This window comes from Symphalangus syndactylus, chromosome 11 (assembly GCF_028878055.3).
Source record: "Symphalangus syndactylus isolate Jambi chromosome 11, NHGRI_mSymSyn1-v2.1_pri, whole genome shotgun sequence".
In the NCBI taxonomy this organism is placed as follows: domain Eukaryota; kingdom Metazoa; phylum Chordata; class Mammalia; order Primates; family Hylobatidae; genus Symphalangus; species Symphalangus syndactylus.
Window position 1 is genome coordinate 81,922,651 of NC_072433.2, and position 17,874 is coordinate 81,940,524.

The 17,874-nt window shown below is 38.1% G+C and overlaps 2 protein-coding genes across 15 annotated transcripts in view; one reads left to right on the top strand and one right to left on the bottom strand.

Annotated features, from left to right (window-relative positions):
• Positions 1–8,099, bottom strand: part of KIAA0825 (KIAA0825 ortholog) — a 474,586-nt gene extending 466,487 nt beyond the window's left edge. For 2 of the 3 annotated variants that reach the window (XM_055233339.2, XM_063612285.1), the window contains exon 1: positions 7,886–8,099. The gene's annotated coding sequence lies outside the window, so the exon portion shown is untranslated. Of the gene's footprint in view, positions 1–4,967 lie in introns of all 3 variants that reach the window. The other variant, XM_063612284.1, reaches the window with a different exon arrangement.
• The window catches only part of SLF1 (SMC5-SMC6 complex localization factor 1), a 92,710-nt gene continuing 82,874 nt past the window's right edge, over positions 8,039–17,874 (top strand). For 11 of the 12 annotated variants that reach the window (XR_010114288.1, XR_010114289.1, XM_055233342.2 and 8 more), the window contains exon 1: positions 8,046–8,157. The gene's annotated coding sequence lies outside the window, so the exon portion shown is untranslated. Of the gene's footprint in view, positions 8,158–17,874 lie in introns of all 12 variants that reach the window. The other variant, XM_063612290.1, reaches the window with a different exon arrangement.

Below are 17,874 nucleotides of genomic sequence, written 5' to 3' on the forward strand. Positions count from 1 at the left end.
ATTCATCTATATTACAAAAATTCAGACCTCATCAGTATAACGCTCTTCAAAATGAGTTCCTATCACTGCTCAGTTTAACTCCTTAAAGTGTTGAATTAGCTGTGCTCCCTGGGAGGAAAATGGACAGTAAACTGGTGGTGTGGCGTGACTGCTGGTTGCTAGAAACAACTGCAGCTGTACAACCTCCCTGATACCTCATGGCTAAAGTAAGGGAAGTGTCTTTTGAGTAAATCTTAGCAAACAAATAGCAAAAGTAACAGAAAACCACCATCATATCACCCAACTGTAATAACTGTATGCCCTACTAAGTAGCACAAACAAGAAGCCTTTTCCAGGAAGCATGATAAAAAGAAAAAGCCCTAAATTTAGATTCTTAAGACCTAGCCTCTGGTTCAAGTCACATGTTTCCTGAGTTATCCATTATGTTAAATCGCCTCTTTAATCTTCATTTCCTCGTGTATGATAGTTAATCTAAATCAGTTGTTTTCAAATTCAGCTGTTTCCCAATAACAAATACATTTTATATCCCCAATCCTGAAACCACATGTATCTGAAACAAAAATACAGGCTACGACTCACCAAATTGATGGCTTATAACCTGCCATTTGAAAAGCACTAAAATTATGGATCTCTACGTTTATTTATTAAAAATGACAAAAAGGCGGTGGGGGCTAGGGGGAAGGATCCTATGAAACTAAATTTTTACCTTTGTGGCTACAGAGGTATCTTTGGCAAAGATGCAAATAGACATTCAAGTTTTAGTCTAATATTCTAACCATGGATCCCAAAGTGCTGAGATTACAGGCACGAGGCTGGGCATGGTGCCTCATGCCTGTAATCCCAGCACTTTGGGAGGCCAAGGCAGGAGGATTGCTTCAGTACAGGAGTTCGAGACCAGGTTGGGCAACACAGTGAGACCCTGTCTCCACAAAAAAATTAAAAAATTTTTTTACATAGTGGTGCACACCTGTAGCCCCAGCTACTTGGGAGGCCGAGGTGGGAGGATCCCTTGTGCCCAGGAATTCAAGGTTGCAGTGAGCTGTGATGAACCACTGTATTCCAGGATGGGTAACACAGTGAGACCGTCTCAGAAAAAAACAAACAAAAAAAAGATTTACACTATATTTATAGGCTACATGAATTTAGAAATTTAGACAATAGTGTGTTTAACCACATGATGCCAAAAATCAGTTGCTTAGCTAATGTTTGCATTTCTAAACTGTTATTGGGAACAGATGTTTTGATTCCTAACTGTTCTGGCTAATAAAACTGTATTATAAAATATAAGAAGATAGTGTAAGAACATATGAGTCAAATGTTAGTACCAATGTCTGGCAGTAGGGATTGTACTTTTCTTGAGGGCAGGAGAGGGTGGGACAGGGAGTAAAATTCAAGATTTGAAATTCAAATGTATTTGTAAGTTTTAGCAGATGACAACTGTTGATCATTTTTACTAATACCTGACATTGAATACCATGGCAACATGGGATTCCTCTAATACATGACTTTGGCTTTTGGACTCTGCACTGGCCTAATTGAAGCTTTCTTAGAAGAGTGCAGCACTTTGATATTCTTACTCAACTCTTCTTTCTTCCTTCCTTTTCTTTTTAGGCTGTCAGACGTGCATTGAGGCCTGAAGGCATTTCTTTCCTACTCTCGCTCTCTCCTTTATTCTTCACAAGCAGTTTCCCCAATAAATATCTTGTACATCTTATCCCCTCTTGGCATCTGCTTTTTGGGGAATTTGAACAAATAAAGTGCCTTACTACACCAGGCACCATATTAAACTCTATGCATCCATTATTTTATTTAATCTTCACAAAAGGCCTATGAAGACATAATAATTCCCATTTTACAAATAATGAAACAGTGGAAAAGTGACTTTCACACTGTCACACAACTAGTGAGAGTTGGGATTCAAATCCAAGTCTGTTTGACTTCATAGTTAGAGCCACAGACCGTATTTTAAAACAGTGAGTTTATTAAAAACAAAACAAGAGATCTTAATAATTTTTTTCTGATGCTTGTGTACTTACACACAGTATTACATTTAATCCTAGTAAAGTTGATAGTATTACCACTTTACAGATGAAGAAATTGTGACTCAGAGAATTTAAGTAACTTCCTCAAGGCTATCATTATATGTTCATGAGTTCAAGCTCAACTCCAGGTCCTCTCTGAATTCAGTTGTTTACATTATACTGCATTGCCTAATTAGTCAAAATGACATTGTCTCATTTTGAACTTTTATAGTTGTTAAAACTTTTTATATGGGATGTATGTATTTCAAGGGATGCACTAAAGTTTGACCTTGTCCTCTGTATTTTTTTGAGAGAGAATCTTTCACTCTGTCACCCAGCCTGGAGTGCAGTGACGTGATCTCAGTTCACTGCAACATCTGCCACCCGGGTTCAAGTGATTCTCTTGCCTTGGACTCCAGGAGTAGCTGGGATTACAGGTGCCCACTACCATACCCAGCTAATTTTTGTATTTTTTTGGTAGAAATGGTGTTTTACCATGTAGGTCAGTCTGGTCTCGGACTCCTTGTCTCAAGAGATCCGCCCACATTGGCCTCCCAAAGTGCTGGGGTTACAGGCATGAGCCACTGCACCGGCCAATCTTGTCTTCTGTATTTTAACAAAGTCTGCATTTGGGTTTAGTGTTGGCTTTTAGAAAGTAAATAGTTAAAAAGGCCAGGTGCAGTACCTGTCATAAAAGTACTCAATCTAGGGAGGTGAGTGGGGGCTGAATCCAACCCATACTTCGGTGGCCCAGCCATGTGTCCCTGCAGGGCTGTTGCCACAGAGAAAAAGATGCCTTTTTCCAATCCTTACAAAAGTAGCATCAGTTACACAGTGTATATCCAAGAGTTATGGATCCTCCAGAAGGGGGTGCCCTTTTCTAATCATACAAGGTGCTATAAGGGCTAGCTGTGAGTCAGGAGGACAACGAGGTGAGAGGGAGGCTAATGCCTCATTATATACCCTTTCATACCTTATGAATTTTGTACCAAGTTTAAATTAAAAATTTGATTAGTATGGCAATACATGTAAGTATTATATGTGTTCATAACCTTTGGGTCACCATTTCTCCTACAGTTTGTAATAAGAAAATAGATATGAATATGTTTAAATATTTTACTAAAAAAACCTTTATTGTACTATTACTTAACAGAAAGAAGTCAGTTTAAAAGTTATAACATATTCATAAAATTGAATAGCATACAGGCCCTAAATATTATTTTATAGAAGCAAATTTATTGACATGGAAAAATTCATGGTATAGCACATTGAAAAAAGCAGGTCACAAGACAATATAGACAGTATTATTTCATTTTTATTTTAAAAGCACATATATGCAAATCTGTAATACAGAGAAAAATCATAAGTTATTTCTGAGTGGTGGGGATCATGGACCACTCTTCCTTTCTCTTTCCTTTTTGGCATATTCGTACACTCTAATATTTCTGTAACAAACGGACATTTTTCCATAACAAAGAAAACAAATGCCAACTCCATCCACCACCCCATCCTAGTTATACACACAGATTATTGCTTATTGTTAAAAGCTTAACATCTTTAACTTGCCCACAGTTATCTACAGCTTGTCCTAAACTCAGCTTTTTACCTTAGCTTTATTACCAGCCTTCATCCATCTTACATATCCAAAGTGACCTAGGTACTATTTCTGTTTTCTGACACCTTTGCGTCTTCCAGTAGAACACTTGTCCCTCTTGTTCCCTTGCCAAAATCCTTACCATCCTATATGGCACAAACTCAATATTACCTTTTTTATGAGGTGTCTCCTCATCTGCCCTCCTGGAAAAAAAAAAAATCTCTTTTCTTTGCATTCCCATGTTTTGTGTTCAATGATATATGTAAATTGCCCCACATATAATTATTTGTTTACATAACTTTCTCTCTCCTAGTAGACTGTTAAGTGAAAATATTCTTCACCTTTGTCTAATTTATAAAGCATTTTTTTTTTTTTTTTTTTTGAGTCGGAGTCTCGCTCTGTCGCCCAGGGTGGAGCGCAGTGGCGCAGTCTTGGCTCACTGCAAGCTCCGCCTCCCAGGTTCACGCCATTCTCCTGCCTCAGCCTCTCCGAGTAGCTGGGACTACAGGCGCCCGCCACCACGCCCGGCTAATTTTTTGTATTTTTAGTAGAGACGGGGTTTCACTGTGGTCTCGATCTCCTGACCTCGTGATCCGCCCGCCTCGGCCTCCCAAAGTGCTGGGATTACAAGCGTGAGCCACCGCGCCCGGCCTTATAAAGCATTTTTTATATCCACTAATCTTTTATCCTTGCAAGACTGAGCAAGAAAAATAATCAATATTTATTTAACAGCAATTGTGTATCAGACAACATGTTTGAGGCTTTATATGTCAACCCACTTAACACTCACAGCAATCCTATGGATCCATTTTACATACGAAAACATAAGCTCACAAAGGTTCAGTGACTTATTCGTGTCATAGCTGGTTAAAAAAAAAACAAAAAAAACATGGCTGTGATTTAACTCTATTCTTCCTATTGCAAAAACATGATTGTGTGTCCACCAACGTGGAAGACGTGAACACATATAAAAGCTTACATGAAACACATCAAAACTGATGAGGGTTTTCTTGCACACCAGAACTGCTATATTCAGATAATACTTAGGAGTCAACTAAAGTCAGAGGATTTTTGAGGTAGGAGGGACCTTACAGATAATATAATCCATCAAACTCCTGTATGTTATAGATGAGAAACATGATATCCAGAGCTTTTGCACACATTTAGCAGCTGAGCCAGGATTAAAAATTCAACTGGAGGCTAGCAAAGGGGTTAAGATTATCGCTTTTGGAATCAGAGGCCTTCATTCAAATCATAGCTGTGTTTAATGACTATGTGTAACCTAGGACAATTTACAAAGCTTATCTTTGCCTCAGTTTTAGCATCTGTAAAAGGAGGATAATAATACTTACCCATTGTGCTGAAAGGAGTAATTTAACACTGAATAGCAGAGAATAAACACAGAAAAATATTAGATATTCTCTCATCTCCTGTCTCACAGTCCAGTCTTCTTTGCAGGACAGCACATTGCCTTTTATGAATGAGTGTGGAGTGGACACTGTATTTCAGGGTCAAGGTGAGTAAAAATAAATATTTATGTGGTAAATCCTTTAAAAAATGTACAAATACTTCTCAGTGGATAAATAACATTTTAAAAAGGAATCATTCATTCAAAAAATGTTTATTTTTTATTTTTTAGAGACAGGGTCTTACACTGTTGTGCAGGCTAGAGTGCAGTAGTGTGATCATAGTTCACTGTGACCTATGTTTATTTATTAAAGAAGTATAGAACACAGTAAAAAGAGCCAAAATTTAGAGGATCTAGATTCAAATCCTCTTGCCTTAGCCTCCCAAAGTATTGGGATTACAGTCATGAGTCATGGTTCCTGACTTATTTATTGAGCTTCTATTACACGCCAGGCACAGTGCTAGATGCTGGGTTTGAGATGACGAATAAAACAGACATAATCCCAACCTTCATAAGCACTGAAATTTGATAGCAAAATATCCCTGAGATCTGCCCACGGGATCTGCCTACAAGTCAATGCAATGTAATCGAATACACATTAGTATTTGAGGCTAGCTACACCTACATAGTTGTAAAACAGGATATTCTTGAGAATTAACTTCTATGGCATTTCTAGTATTGGTCATTTCAACTAAATTTTTGTAAATTTTCTGAAAATTAGGCTATTTCTGTTTCTCTAAATAGAACTGGGTATTGGGATGGGCAGGTTTAATTAAGCATATTCCCAAAACTATGTGATAATCCCCATCTGTTTGAGGGTTACGTGAGTAGAACAGCACAGTTTTGCTAATAATTCCTTATAAATCATTACAAAGTTGAATTTTATGAATTTGTGCTCATTTACTCATTCTTTCTCCCTACACACATACATATGCACACACAAATATACATGTATACAAATGTGCGTGTGAAAAGCTGTCTAAAGGGATAGTTAGCTGATACTCTGGACTCATTCACCAATATGCTTGCTGATGGTCTCCAGATCTTCTGTATTTGCCCCAAGTGTTATGCCAATGTACAGTATAGGCATTTGTTTGAATTAGGATAATAAAACTGGCCAAGGATAAAGGCAGTAAAGAAACTGCATTATTTAGATGTCAAAATTACCTTATGGTGATGAACACATCCCTTAAGTCCCTTTTATCCTCAAGTTTTGCTATCCACTTGATTTCTAAATGTGACATACTATCTATCCATTTTTACCTGGGAGTGAAAATAATGATACTGTTATGTTTACTTATAAAGGTATAGAGCACAGTAAAAAGAGCCAAAATTTAGAGTCAGGTAGACTGGATTCAAATTTTAATTGTGCCATTTAATTGTATAATTTATGGAAAATCACAACCTCTTTGAGTCTCAGTATAAAATGTTTTCCAAAATAGAAATAATACAATTTTTGTGATTTTCTTTTTTTATTAAACATTAAATAATAAATATAAAGTGCCTGGCAGACAGTATCTACGTGGGGTAAGTATTAATGATTGGCTACATTCAAGAGCAATTAATAGAGAGAAATCACTGCCTCTAAAAACTAGTTGCTGTACAGATGTAATACATAATATCCCTGAAGTAATTTATAATACTTTCAACTGGTGAAATAAAGAAAAAATACAAGATTCAACAAAATGTCAAGATTGGGATTAATGGGGCGATTATCAGTTTGTTGAATTATTAACCAACAAGGCTAGAAAATCAATGTGCTGTCCTAAATATGGTTTGTTGCATTACTCTCAAAAGGTAAGAAGACACCGGCCTGGTGTAATAGGGGCCTTGAATTGAACATATTGCTTTTTTCTTTATGGGTATGCTCCGATAAAGAAAATGTTTTTATGGGTATGAGGAGCATACCCATAAAGAAAAATGCAATAGTACCTACAACTCTTTCGGGAACTGACTGTTTTGAAAAAATAACAGTCAGCTGCTTTTTACGGGGGTTGGTGGGGAGGTAGTTATTTAAATATAAGGTGGCAAGTGAAAACTACTTACCTAAGAAATTGCATTACTTAAGAGAAGTCGCCAAGGTTCACTACATCACATTTTTCAAATCTTAAATGAGCACCTTTCCTCACATTATCCTTTTGTCGGAAGCAATTTCTCTTTACAACTATTCTGGCTACCTGAGACCTCCATCCAAAATTCTCCTGAATCCTTCATTATCCACAAAGCCTGGAGCAGAACGCAAGCATTCCTTTCTGAAAGCACACCTACTCCAAAAATGCATCTAATGCCCAAGCATGAAATTACAAGCTTGTTCTCTTATATCTCAGCCAGGAAAACAAACCGTTCTTCTCATCCAATTCAAATGGCGGGAGGAACCTTCAATTAATTCTAAATCAGGAAGGAACCTCCCCAACTCACTTCCTAAATGTTTGTAAAAGATGTCTTCTTCAGCCAACCTCCTGCCTTCCAGGCACGGCACCCCAGAACTACGGAAACAGTACTCAGGAATCGAGAGTGGCCAAACGCTGCCAATGGGAGATAGGAAACTCGTTGATCATTGGCAGAGAAACTCGGCGCAACGCCGAGTCAGGGTACACGGTGTCTTCGGCCTCGCCCAGGGACACTTGGTGACCCGAGGTCGAGTTCCAAGTCGGAGGCAGATTTTGCGAGTGGATAAGACGGTAAGCCGGGATCCCAGGGCCTTCTCCAGCTGCACTGGGTGTCAAGCGCCACGGCGTTGGCTGGGGACTCCTTCTGGTTCCACCCTCGCCCACTTACTTCTCGGGCTGGCCAAAATGCTGCACAGAGCCCCGGCCGGCCATTAATATCAGGCGCAGGAGAAAACCCAGTAAAATCACTTACCAGTCTTCCACCTCTGGTGCTGATCTAGCAGGAGCCTGACGAGCTGGCCAGACTCAAGCTCTGCACCAAGTATTACCACCCTGGTGACGGCTCCGGAGCGTCACTGACAACCACCCGGAAATGGTATTATCGCTTCCGGGGCTGCCTAGCGCGCGGCGGGAAATTATTTCCCAGAGCCCGGATTAGTGAAGCAGTTGAGTGTTGCAGCGGCAGTCGTCGCCCCTGCCGCCGCCGCCACCGAAGGAAGCATCCCAGGCACTTCGGCCGGGAAGGTAAAGGGGCTTAGCTAGGAAGACACAGTGTATTTTGTCTCTATGGGGATGTTTCTTCCCCGGGCCGTACCTCCGAAGTTTCTGCCTCCCGGCTGTGAGGCTAGGAAGGAAGCGGCTAGGGTGAGCGGCAGCGGTGTCTGGCTCTCGCGCTTTCTCCAGCTGCAGTTCGTTCCAGCTCTCCTGACTTCGCGCTCGGCGCCGGAGTTGGTGGGCTGCAGCTGCAGACCCCGCGACGCTTCGCCCGTGCCGCTGCGGGGACTGCCTCCGAGCGCCCTTCTGCAGTACTGGGCTGAGCCGCTTCCCCTCTTCCTGCTTGCGCAGCTCTGCAGCTCGGCCCGCCGCCTGGAAGGCGCTAGGCCCCCCGCGTCTCTCGTTTCCATAGAACCCATGGGGGACGCCTCATCCTGATACCAGAGTTTTGGCTGCTTTCCATAATTTAGCGTTTGCGAAGGTGGCTGGGATACCCCAGGCCCACTTTCCCGTGACGAAGAAAATTGTGTCATTCTTTCCTCTCTAGTAGATTTAAAAAAAAAAAAAATGCTAAAACGGCAGTGATCCTATCTCTAACTGCTGTAGGCCTTTAAACACAAACATACACACCTACACGTTTCCCTGAAGGGAGGGTCTGTATTCCTGGGGATTGTATTTCAGCTGCCTGAAGGCTGGAAACAAGACTAAGTGGCTATTTTAAGATTTCTTCCACTTCCAAAAACACAGATTAATTATTGACAAAAAAATTGGTCCGTCTCGGGTACTTCATATCATTATTTGACTCAGGAGTTAGATGGAGCTAGATTTTGGAGGCGCCAGCCTCTTTTTTGATGAATGACTTTATTAAAAAATTTTTTTGTTGTTGTTGAAATATTGGGAATGAACATTTGAACTGAATTTACAATTTATGTGTGACAGACAATGCACCTTGTGGACTTTTTGGTTTATGTTACTCCGTTGTTCTTGGAAGTATCTGTGGATGTGCAAGATGTTCTCATTATTGGAAAGTTTGATTACGTATATTGCAGGTGTTCAATACATAAGTTGCTAGTATGAGGTGAATTTATATAAAAGTAAATTTCTTTCTTTTCTTTTGTTTCCTTTACTTCCTTCCTTTGCTTTCTTTCTTTCTTTGACAGAGCCTTGCTCTGTTGCCCAGACTGGAGTGCAGTGGCGCCATATCGGCTCACTGCAACCTCCGGCTCCCAGGTTCAAGCAATTCTCCTATCTCAGCCTCCCGAGTAGCTGGGATTACAGGTGCCCGACACCACGCCCGACTAATGTTTTGTATTTTTAATAGAGACAGGGTTTCACCATGTTGTCCAGGCTGGTCTCGAACTCCTGACCTCAGGTGATCTGCCCGCCTCGGCCTCCCAAAGTGCTGGGATTATAGGCGTGAGCCACCGGGTAACTCTTGAGTATTCTTAATTTAAAGGAACTAGGATGTTCAAATACTTGAATGTTTAAGTCAGTTTTATTGTAAAGACAGCTAACCTTCAGTACTGCAAATAAACCCCTATTCTGTTTTCTAAATCCAGATTTTATTATGCGTTATTAAGTAAAATTGAATTATATAACCTAACATTTTCTTGCTTCCCTAAAGCATAAAGCATGGATCACGTGAAAGTCATTGAAAGGATGATCAAATGTAGTTACTTTTCATAATCAAAATTCAGAACTCTGAAGATTTCATAAGCATCCACAATTTCCACTGATGTTCAAAAACATTGCATTTTGGGAAACCAATAGTATAGCTTTTATTTATTAGTATTTTCCTTATGTGTATCTTGATTATATTACCCTAAAGTAGGGTTTTCACCATTTAAAGAAAGCTTTTTTAGAATGTAAAATAAAAAATTCTGTGTTGGCTTTGAATAATAAACCCTAAACAAAACGAATTCTCTCAAGAATGTAACTAAAATGAAACATCATCTGTTACTCTTGTAGGTGACTTTGAATATACTAATAGAAAATATATCTGTATAATGTACTACGTACTGGTTCTCACCTTATAAGGGCATGTTACTGCTTAAAAGTAAAATAACCCTGGAACTTTTAAGTTCACTTAATTCATACTTTCTATCAAAATTACTTTGAAATTTAAAATACACTGTCTGGTTATTTTTGAGGAGGAAGAAAGACTTTCTCATATGAATTACTCTAATGATTGATACCAAATCACTTTTGAGAGGAAAATAATGAAAACTTGGTTTCTCATTAGACAAAAAAGCACTCTTAAGATTGTTTCTAGAAATGCTTTGAAATTTTAGGCACTGTTATTTTACTGAAAATAATTAATAATTATGTTTAAATTTTTTCAGTGATATTGCTGTTCTAAATGTCTTCCCACCCTTGTACTGTTCTTTCACTTAATGTATCTTTCTTTTGTGTTAGCTGAAAGTAGATTGCTTTATGAAATTATAATGTGGTTAAAAGTATTAGACTAAGTTCTGAAATTTAATTCAGCTTGGTATTGTGGAAAAGGCATATAATTTTTGCAGAAAGACTTATCTGTGCATCTTGTTTTTACCATTTACTAGCTGTGAACCCCTGAAGTAGTTTCTTAATCACTCAGATTTCCCAGTATCCTCATCTGCACAAGAAAAATAAATAGCACTTATGTTGTGAAGAAGGAAATGAGCTAACATATATGAAGTGTATAAACCACAGTAGGTCCTCAATAAAAATTAAATCCTGCTTGTTCAACCTTAGACGTATGGTCTTTCTCCTAAGTAAACCAAATTTCCTAGGATACCAAAGCACATTTGACTTCTATCCCCTATGGCTAAACAATATCTACTGTCCACCTGTTCTTTTTCTGAACCTTTCCTCTCTTGACCAACTTGCTTTCTTAAGGACTCCTTCATCCCGAAATTAACATCTGCCCAGCCTGTGCCTTGTACAGTATTGGATAGATTGGACATCTCCATATGTCCCCCTAAGCTTCTCATTTTTTTTTCTCACCATATTCACTTTGGTGCTTGTTCTGTTTCTTCCTTCTAGTGCTAAATTTGTCATCAGAGGGACTAATTACTGCTTCTTTCCCAAATAATGCCATGGAAGTAAGAATAGCCCTCAAGTCTCATCACTGGATACTTCTGTCAAATAATTAATATTTATACACACACACACACACACACACACACACGTGCGTGTGCATCTCAAATCTTTGAAGGATGGGGCAGGAGATAGACACTGTGTCTTTAAAAAAAAAAAAAGTCTGAAGGCCAGCTGAATGATATTAAACCAAGGGCCTAATTTGGCTCTTAGGCCTAAAGGGTCCAGAATTTCTAAACGCTGCTTGTAGTTAAACGTCAAACAGTATTTTACACACACAGTATAAGTACTGTGACGTGTCTGCCTTTTGCATTGTTGGTTCAAACAGAGATCCAACACTTGGACCCTTTTCAGTTTTAACAGTTATTTGTTTACTTTCCCAGTTAAATGTTTTGAGTAAGAGAAATCATGAAAATTTTTCAGACTCTAATTCAGAGCAAAAATCTTGACTGCATTCAGTGCTTGGTATATGCTTTTCAGATGAGGGGAGTTTCAAATAATTTTCCTTAGTTTGCTGTAGAAGTAGGTTTAAAATCAAAAGAATTCACCAAAATAACAAACACTAAGAAACCACTAGTTTTCATCATGACCTTAAAACCATGAAGAGTATTAAGTGGCATGGACAAATGATCACAGTATAATATTACATAAAAATGAAGATATGAAACAATGTAATATCCAAATTTTGTTCTATATATTTTTTCACACTCAGATAAAACCTAAAAGTCAATATCCCTCCCCAGTGTTAACAATGGTATTACAGGCTGAAGGAATTAGAGATGATTTTAATCTTTCTATATACTTTGTAGTATTTTTCAAATTTTCTATAATAAGTGCATGTTAAAATTGAAAGACAAGTCTGTAAAGGTTATTTTGGGGGGAAAACTTTAGTTCTTAAATATAAATATATAAATGAAAGTTTTTTATTAAGTCTTAAATATTTATTTTAGCTAATGATACCATACAATTTATTTCTAAGATTACTTCTCTTTTATAGGTAGGACTGGTTATAAAAGAAACCAGCCCTATATAATGTGGAGTAGGGAAAGGTTTATCCTTATTTTCCTTACAAAACCCCATTTATGCATCCCTGCCTCTCATTTTTGTAGCATCTTCCGCTTTTTCCCAAGGGTTGTACCCTGCTCTTTCATCTTGCCTCTCAAACCAGACTTTTGTATCCATATCTGTATTCCTGTCTTTCCTTGTCTCTGAGCTCAATTTTCAAAATGTTCTTCAAACATGTTCTAGTTATGTGTTATAAATAATTCAAAGATCCTAAAAAGCTAGTTTATAATAAATAGTGTTCTTAATTAAGATGAAGAGTTCTATAAGTTTTCTTTGCATTTTGGACTGGCACCAACTACAAAGGAATTTCAGGCATCAAGAATAGGCCCATGTGGGAGATATTTTGGGAAAGTCCATACCACAGAGACAGTTGCTTGCTATGCATAAAGGCCAACTCTGTTTACAGTCATTGTCTCCTTAGTTGTATTTTGTTGTTCAAGGTAAGTAACTAATTTTTGTTAATTATAGATAAGATTTTAATAATTACTACAGAAGGACATTTTCTCATAACCAAGAATGTCATATAATTTTAATTTTTTTGACAGTAAAAATAAAACTTAACTGTCAAAAGTCATGCTCTCTTTTTTGCTTTTTTTCTCCCTCGTTTTTTTTGGTGTTAAGATAGTATCTTCTGTATGAATGCTCCAAGGAACACCCCCTATTAGTTCTAGAAAGAGCTATAATTTTTCTAGAAATAACCACTGGTACAATTATATTATGGTATATTTACTTTCCTTCTTATGCTGGAAGACTTCTAGAAGTTAGCTCTTGATCCTCCCTACCCCAGACATATCACTTACACTAAACTTGAGTGTAAAGGATTTTTAATTGTCTGGGTTATTGATATATATTAAACCAATTGTAGTGCTCTTTTTGGCTTCATTGACATATCAGGTTTATTGTATTCTTAATCCTGCAGGGTCAGAAAGAACCATCAAACCATGAATTTTATAAATAAATCAATCAGTATATCTATACATGTTTATATCTATTCCTACATATATAGTTTTCCTGTGTAACTGCATGAATTAGATTCTGTAATACAGGTCATTCATTTGTCATATCATGTGCTGTAAAAAAGCATTGCTAAATGTATTATAAACTCTGTTGTTTCAAGTAGATAATTTTATTGTAGAAAACTATTAAAAAACTGCTAGTTATTTTGGGCCCTCACTGGGATTCCTGATTCTGTTAAAGTTTAGCTAGTAGCTCAGTTTTTCTGATAGATTTGTGACTAGAATGTCCTGTATTCTGATTTGTTTTTAAACGTATCCATATTTTATGAATAATGTTTGAATCAGGACATTCTATTTTTTCACCTTTGTTTCCTACTTCCCTTTCCTCCGAATGTTTAATTTCAGTTTCATATTTAATCATTTTCAAAGGAAATAAATTGCTTTAAGAGGGTTTCCTGATTTCTGCTATTATGCAGTTAGTCCTGTTTTCATTTTACTATGGGCTCTTGCTTTGACAGAAAATGCTGTTAAATATACAAAGTGGGTTATTTCCATCACATTTATTTTATTATAAAGACCGTATGTTTTAAGATGAAAACTGCTTTACACACTAACTCCAGTAAATCCAAATAATTTAATAACTTATACATGAAACCAAAATACATTAAAATGTTACCTTATTAATAATCAGATTGTAAAATAGCTATTAACATGATCTGGAAACAGCAACATAGTACGTGTTTCCTTTATTTCTGTATAACTTGTTTAATTCTGAGGAAGCAGAATAATAAAATTTAAAGGACAAGCTTTAAATGAAACTTTTTTGAGTAACAGTGTTATAACAATTTTTTTATTATTTTTTGTATATTCCGATTATTTAACATTAGTTTTTATACGTCAGTTTTTAGAATAGTCAGGCAAGATTTTAGACTTTTTAAAACCAGTCAAACTTCTTTGGCAATATTCCCAAAATAGCCATTAAATAGCCCTTGAAACTCTAAAATACATTAAAAATATACAAGTAGTAGGAAAAGCATATGTGTTTAAAACTCTTGTATTCCTTGGCTGGGCGGGGTGGCTCACGCCCATAATCCTAGCGCTTTGGGAGGCCGAGGCAGGCGGATCACAAGGTCAGGAGATTGAGACCATCCTGGCTAACATAGTGAAACCCCGTCTCTACTAAAAATGAAAAAAAAAAAAAAAAAGCCAGGCATGGTGGCGGGCACCTATAGTCCCAGCTACTCAGGAGGCTGAGGCAGGAGAATGGCATGAACCCGGGAGGTGGAGCTTGCAGTGAGCCAAGATTGTGCCACTGCACTCCAGCCTGGGCGACAGAGCGCGAGACTCTGGTGTCTCAAAAAAAAAAAAAAAAAATCAAAAATAAAAAGCTCTTGTATTCTACTTATAACAGTGGTTTTTGATAAAACCAATTAGATAAAAACAAGTATTGATTGAATACCAAGATGATATTCACAGATATATTGAATTTCACTTGTCCAGCATTTCCAAAAAGACGTATCATTTTCTTTTTATTTTTTAATTTTATTTATTTATTTATTTATTTTGAGACAGAGTCTGGCTCTGTCGCCCAGGCTGGAGTGCAATGGTGTGATCTCGGCTCAGTGCAAGTTCCGCCTCCTGGGTTCAAGCAATTCTTCTGCCTCAGCCTCCTGAGTAGCTGGGATTACAGGCACCTGCCACCACACCTGGCTAATTTTTGTATTTTTAGTAGAGATGGGATTTCACTATATTGGCCAGGCTGGTCTCGAACTCCTGACCTCGTGATCTGCCCACTTCGGCCTCCCAAAGTGCTGGGATTAGAGGCGTGAGCCACCATGCCCGGCCAAGACCTATCATTTTCTAAAGGAAATTTGCTTAAAGGATTTAAAAAAAAATTCCCTAGAAATAATGAAAGCATTTCTCCCTAGTTGTGGACATATGTTTTATAATCCAAATGTGGCTTTTTTGTGTGTGTTCATATGTGTTCTGCATCAGACTAAATCATTATTATTTCTAGCAACAGAGCATATTCTTCATAGTTTTTATGTATTGCTGGTCCATATTGTTAATGATTATTAACACTCAAGAGCTACATTAATTAACCCATGTAAATGGTTTTAAAAAATTGTATGATTAGGTTGGGCGCCGTGGCTCACGCCTGTAATCCCAGCACTTGGGAGGCCAAGGCAGGCAGATCACAAGGTCAAGAGATCGAGACTATCCTGGCTAACACGGTGAAACCCAGTCTCTACTGAAAATGCAAAAAAAAAAAAAGCCAAGCATGGTGGCGGGCGCCTGTAGTCCCAGCTACTCAGGAGGCTGAGGCAGGAGAATGGCATAAACCTGGGAGGCGGAACTTGCACTGAGCCGAGATCATGCCATTGCACTCCAGCCTGGGTGACAGAGTGAGACTCCATCTCAAAAAAAAAAAAGAAATTGGATGATTAATACAGTAAAGGGTTCCTTATACAAGAAGCTTGATTTGTTTACTGATGATAGTGTTTCATGTGTATGATTAATTTTTCATAAGAGACCAATCCCTATTATGTGCACTTAAAAATTTTATACTGACTAGACCAAATCCCTGTAACTTTTTTTAAAAAGCATTTATTTCATTGGAGAGCCTTATCTTTAAGGCACTTTCTTATGTTCTGTATCTGAGTTTTAGAGGGTTAAAATACATTGTACCTCATTGCCCCTTTTGCAGCCAGTTGAGAAATGCAAAAATCAGATAAATTGAGGTTTAAATATCAGTTTTTTTATTGAGTAAACATTGTTTTGAAGGACATGATGGTTTTTGTTTTGTTTTTCCTGCATCTTTCTGCAAGAAGGAGGTGGTTTTGATATGGAACCATAGTGTGCTTCTTAGTACATAACCTCTGAATTGACTTGCCCACACAGGCAGTGCAGGACTGCTACTGGCAGCCCCTTAGGATGTGTCAGAAAGCATCGATATGGACCTTCTTTGCAAATATGCAGATACGCTGAGCAAAGCACATCCATTTAGTGGTCTCAAGGAGCTTCTCCAACGAAATGGGGAGTGATGAAGGGTAGAGAAAAACCAGGAGTGCAGTTACCCTAGCTGAACTTCTCCTCTTCAAAACTATAAGCAAGGAAATAAAAGTTCACTTCTGAGTAATGCTTTAAATTGTTTTATGTTGAGCCTTTCTTTCAATTTTTACTCTTAAATGAATCTCAACCTTTAAATAAATGTATGTATATTATATTTACATGTCTTTAAAAATAGACTTTCTGTGAAGAACATTTCTCACTTCACCAGTTGTGTGCTGTTAGTCCTGGGCTCAAATCATTACAGTTTTTGAAGTTTACTTGTAATTGTATTGAAATAAGTCATTGTTTCTTTGGTTGTTGAAAACAGCTATTGTTGTTATTCTAGCTATGACATTAGTTAAATATTAATAACCCACAGCTATGATGACAAAATTGTTAGAGAAATGAAAAATTGCCCTGATTTCCTCTAGTCCCCGCTTTCCTTGTCTGTGAAAAGATTGAGATTTTTCTCTAAGACACTATCTAGTTCTCCAGTTCAGCCTCATGTAAACAAACAGAACTGTGTTCTGATGAGAAATTCTGTGAGTTATGTACTCCCTAAACACAAAGTACTTTGTGTGAACTACATTAAAATATGGATTAAGGTCCCTATGAAAAAAAACTTAGATTTTTTTTAAAAAAGTGATTTTTTCAGTCTACCTTGTAAATGATGAAATTAACACACACATATATATATATATATATATATATAGCAAAGTTAAGAAATATAAATTGCAAATAGGATCCAGGATTATTATGTGTACCCACTTTACTAAATTATTGGATATAAATGCTGTGGGACCATGAGTTCTATTAACTTCTCCAGTAACATATACATATTTTATATCTGTCCACAGAGGCTTTAAAGTCTCTGTGGAGTATAAAATCCGATTGTTTCATTGTCTGTAAGTTTCAAAAGCTCTTAGCGAACAACAGTGCTTTTTTTTTTTTTTTGAGACGGAGTTTCACTCTTGCTGCCCAGGCTGGAGTGCAATGGCATGATCTCGGCTCATGGCAACCTCTGCCTCCCGGATTCAAGCGATTCTCCTGCCTCAGCCTCCCGAGTAGCTGGGATTACAGGCATGTGCCGCCACGCCGGGCTAATTTTGTATTTTTAATGGAGACGGGGTTTCACCATGTTGGTCAGGCTGGTCTCGAACTCCTGACTTCAGGTAATCTGCCTGCCTTGGCCTCCCAAAGAAAGTGCTGGGATTACAGATGTGAGCCACCGCCCCGGCCAACAATGCTTTGTTTGTTTGTTTGTTTATTTTTGAGATGGAGTCTTGCTCTGTCGCCCAGGCTGGAGTGCAGTGGCATGATCTCGGCTCCCTGCAACCACTGCGTCCCTGGTTTAAGGAATTCTCCTGCCTCAGCCTCCTGAGTAGAAGAGATTACAGGCACCTGCCACCACACCTGGCTAATTTTTATATTTTTAGTAGAGGCAGAGTTTCACCATGTTGGCCAGGCTGGTCTAGAATTCCTGATCTCGTGATCCACCGGCCTCGGCCTCCCAAAGTGCTGGGATTACAGGCGTGAGCCACTGCACCCAGCCCAACAATACTTTTTAAATGAAGCTTGTATAACGTTATTATGCCAG